Raw genomic sequence first — 5,038 nt, forward strand, 5'->3', positions numbered from 1 at the left:
ATTTTGTGATCATGGTGCTGAGGATCTGCTGGCCACTGATATCAAGAAAAAGATTTCTGTTGTATTCCATGTATTTTGGTTCAGTTCCAAAGCTGTCCTGCTAGACTAAGCAAGTGTATGTGGATACACAGTACTAGTGTATCTAATGGATAGTCTGTTGGTTTCAGATCTAAGAGACCAAGGTAATTTTTTTCACTTGAACAGGTTAATTTGATCATTGTGAGCATTAGTTTCCTCAGTCAAGGAATTATTAGGGCAGATGAAGTGAGAGAAGTTTCTTTCCCTTCCGTATCCAGCACTGCCAGCTTTGGCATCTTTTTATAAAGATGGAAGAATATGGTGTCATTATTTTTTCTTCTTTGTCCAATTATGCCTACGTCTTATTTTATTTTCTGAACTACCCAGTTGTGTTCTTTGAGAATATGCTGCTAAGGGGTAATTGATCTTTACTTAGTGCTTTAGCTGGTGTTTAATACAGAATTGACCGGTTGTTCAGCAGTGGCCATGGCTTTTCATTCTTACACAGGGATCCCGTTCTGTTACACACTGGCAAACTCACCATGGAAAGAGAGTCACCATAATACATTCAACACATTGTAAGAAGAAGTATCAGGAGAATCAGACTGATAGATTATGGGAAACAGGATAGGTCAGCCTGTTGTTACCTCTGTTAAACAGGACCTCTTCTATACAGGACAGCTGTGTTTCTAGTAGCTCTTTGGGAAAGGAATTCAGTATATTCAAGATAAAGTAACAATAGCATGAAAAGAATGAAGTGTGACTGTCCCATTGTTTTCCTCACTGAGAAAACGATTTGTTTTCTTACCAGTTTTTAGGTGATTGCCCTGACAGCATCAAATGATTTTGAATAGTTTTACTACTTAATTCTAATATTATTTCTGTTGCATTTAATGTGACCACTTTCAATTGAGTAAGTGGGAGTATATGGTATCTACTCTTTTTTTGTTTGTTTGTTTGTTTTTTACAGTAAGTTTGCTACTGACTGGATATTGCATTGTGAATATACAGTATAACAATGGCAATATTATTTTTATTTGACTGCATATGTATAGCGTGGCTTAATAATAAATAATATTATCTAGTTCCCTTTAAGTGTTCTTCCTCATATGCTCATTTATGTATGGAAAACTGTCAAGCTGTGTAGCCTGGGAAAGTATTCAAGGAGAAGATCACTATGCATTTGCTCTATTATTATATTTCTTTAGTCTTCCACTTCTAGAAACTGAGTCTTTTGATTTGACTTACTGGAATTATTTGTATGCTTTTGCTGTATGACAATGACAGTGAGAAACATCTCTTTCAGTTTGGAAAGTACTGTCAGTTCTTCAGATCTGATGGTTCTAAATAAATGTGAAATGGGACTTCTAGTAAGTTCCTATTGTAGCTGTGAGTTTGAAAACAGGTTGGGATTCCTCATTACAGACAATTAGCATACAAGAGCACAAGAAAATGATGCCAACTTTGAAATTATTCAGGAAAATTTGCTGACAAAAAAAAAAAATCAAAATTAAAAAAAAAAACTTCAAACCTCCACCATGAAACAAACAAAACAAACAAACAAAAACAAACAAACAAACAAAAAAAAAAAACAGCACCTTAAATTATTACCAACAGAAGACAAAATATATGATGCCCGTGAGTGTGCAAGATATTGCTAAAGTTGTCATATTGTCAGATTATATGAGTCTGTATTTACCGTTGTTTGAGTTTTCATCATGTTCTCATGCTTGACTCTGAAGCTACTCTTTATCTGGAATGATATTAGACAAGAAATTAGGAAATGCATTAGGAAAGAGGAGTGGCATGGAGGAGAATCTGGGCTGTGCCTGAAATATTGGTATCTACAAAGTTTGCTTTGGTTCAGCCTCTGCTACTAATGACTAACCAACCCCTCTTTTCTTCCTCAGCAACATTATTGTTGGACAGTTATCAGATCTTTTCTCTTGATTTTAGTTGTTTCATTTTTGCTTTCTTCCTTCTTTTCTGTTATTTCTTGTCTTCTGCTTTTAATGGTCTTTACTGGATACTTCTTCCTATACCCAGAAAAGAACAAAGTATGTAGAGCTGGATGGAAAAGTAGGTGAAGGAGGTGATACCCTCTTTGGCTCTCTGATGTTCTGAATTAGTATCACAAATTAAGAAAATTGACAGCAACTGAAATGAAATGAATGAAAATGAAAATGAAAATGAAATGAAAAATACATATATATATTGCTGGTTGATATTAAATGAAACTGAGGATGAATTTAAACAACATCAAATACATAAAACTACAGTTTTCCCTCAATATTAGATAGCGATTAAATCTCCAATTAAATAACTAAATTAAATAAAACATGAAATATAACCAGGATTTACTTTTTATCAGGTGAATCCCAGAAAAACATTCCTTTTTTCAGTCAGATGGATTAGTATTCTGGAATGTTCTGGCATCTCCTACACTACAAAATTAGCTGTTACTTTATAAACTGTAAATAATGTATTATCTAAAATCTAAACCACAAGTTAGAATCAGTTATAAAACTTCCTTCTCACACTATGATTCTTGTCTTGTGGTGACTCCTTTCTCTTCTTCCATACATGGTGGTGCAGCACAGAAATGTCTGCTAACAGGTCTTCCCTGAAGTATGGGAGATGGTTTTGGGACTCTTAGGATTGGAATTCTAGACCATTAATATGTTCATAATATATTTCAGTATGGTTTTCTTTGTATACTCCCTGGGTGCATTTGGGGAGAGTATTAATATCCCAAACACAACAAAATGTACTTTCGCATTCTTAATTACTAAATGTAATAACACACAGGCGTCTCAGAGAAACAGATCAGAGGGTTACATAGCATTGTGAAAAACACAGTTATTCCCACACTTGTTCTCAGATCATAAAGATATAGCTCTGAAATACAATTCTTATAGTGCAGTACTTGCATTCTTTTTATTTCTTATTCACATGTCCAATTTTTATATTTAGTTGTGGTGAGCTTTGGATTATCATTTCCACTCTAAAAGTGATATTTATGCTCTCTTTTGCTACCTTGCACTTGCATGAAATATATAGTCTTGACTAAGATTTAGAATAATTTTTGTGTGAGTAACAGTTAGAAAGATTGTGCCTTCAATGTACATTCTGTCTCTCCTGTAGATGAAATACTTAATGTTTTCATCTTTATCAGTATAAATAACTTTCATATGCATTTAATTCCCTTAAATACATGCAAAGATCAATAGTCTAACTGATGTATCTGTCCTCTTTTTCCTTATCTGCCATTTTCCATCACGTGTATTAGTTTTTAAAAATATATTTTTTTGCAATGGATTTTGTAAACTCTACAAAACTTGACACTGAGAATTTCACTGTTTTTCTAAGCAACAAATTATGTTATAAACAAATATCACCTATAAAAAATTAGAAACAAAATTTAGCTTTTACTATAGTGAAATGACAGCTCATTTTTTTTGTGAAGAAAAATAATAAAAAAAAATAATCAATGGAAATACTGAGACATTTCTGGGCACATTGATATAGAGGGTAAAAATACCTGAGCTGGCTTCAAATTGTGCTTCATTACATTGTTCAAGTGTGTTATTTGTCCTTATATTATCCTCACTGGTATGTGAGCACCTTACTATGAAAAAGGCAGAGTTTTTATAAGTCTTGTATAAGTAGAGAAGTTTTATTCTCTAAGTATGGTACAGAGACTTGCCCATGGTCACAGCTGAGGTAGAAATTGGACAGGAGCATTTCCATTGAAACAAATCGAAAGAAAGATATTTGTGTAGGCATGCATATGAATAGTAGTTTTTGTAGATGAAATGCTACCTCCTTTTAGGCTATATTGCCTGTTCTATAGTTTGGTAAGTCTTTGCCTTTCACAGGTAAATGACATTTGTATAAATCACTTTTGCCATCTATGTGACAACATTCCTGTTAATTTCAGTAGATTTTTTTTTTTTTCATGAATAAGTACTGCAGATCTGAAGCATAAAATGGAGAATAAAATTCTCTCATTTTATGAGAATTCATGTGTATAAATAAAACTGTGAATTAGGTTTAGAAATATTAGCACTGAAATATTGTGATAACATAAAACAAATATGAAACAGTATTTGAAAAATGCCAGTATGCTATTTTTTCACAAAAGAAAAATAACTTTTTTTTCTTTCTAGATCTGGGAGTTGTTGGCCTTCACCTGATGTTACATGCTTCTCTAAAATAATGAAAACCAGACAGTGTAATGGCCATTGAAGTTGAAATGCACTTCCCCGTATAATTAATCGTTATCATTAAAAATTGTGCCTTTCAGTAAATTTCATGTTGCCAATGTAAATGTATGATTTAGCCACTTTGCATCAGGATTTGGTGTTGTCTTTTTTGTTTTTGTCTTCTTATACCAATATTTCTAAGAAAAGAGTAAGTTATGTCTAAACTAGGATAAAGAGAGACATCTGGGCTATATACGTACTGAAATAAAGAATTTGAGTGAAAGACTTACAGAACTGAATTGCCACTTGTTTTCTTTGGGCTCATATGTTCAGTGTACATGGAGATTGTTTCTGAAACTGAAGAATGTTTGTGGCTTTAACATTTACCTTTGTTTTGTTTTCAGTCTACAAGGAACATAATAAATGTTTGAGTTTAGTAGAGGGAGTATATGATTGTCTTCACTTGTGTTTGACCATGTCCCATCCAGGCCTGAATGTTCCTCGTCTAAGCAGAACAGACTACCATCTTTCTGGTTTCTGAACCTCTGCCCTTCACTACATACATAATGGACCTGGATAACACACAGTCAGGCACACAAGTTCCATAGGAGGGAATGAATACAAAAAGACTTAGCATTGTATTAGCATAGATGTTAGGCTGTCATGGCTATTCATGTTTACTCTGAAAATCTCACATCCCTTTTCAACCAAAATGTTCAGCCATCCTAGACAGCCCTCCCACACCTAAGGGAAACTTCAATGAGATCGGTAGCAATGTATTGTCTACATTTTTCTTGTATCTTATAGCTGGTTGC

General features: G+C 33.6%; 1 long non-coding RNA gene across 1 annotated transcript in view; it reads left to right on the forward strand.

The window, feature by feature from the left end:
• The window catches only part of LOC140000817 (uncharacterized), a 20,058-nt gene extending 15,432 nt beyond the window's left edge, over positions 1–4,626 (forward strand). The window contains exon 5 of the long non-coding RNA XR_011806047.1: positions 4,188–4,626. This is a non-coding gene — a long non-coding RNA (uncharacterized lncRNA). The remainder of the gene's footprint in view (positions 1–4,187) is intronic.
• The last annotated feature ends 412 nt before the right edge of the window (positions 4,627–5,038 follow it).

Source organism: Anas platyrhynchos, chromosome Z (assembly GCF_047663525.1).
Source record: "Anas platyrhynchos isolate ZD024472 breed Pekin duck chromosome Z, IASCAAS_PekinDuck_T2T, whole genome shotgun sequence".
NCBI lineage: Eukaryota > Metazoa > Chordata > Aves > Anseriformes > Anatidae > Anas > Anas platyrhynchos.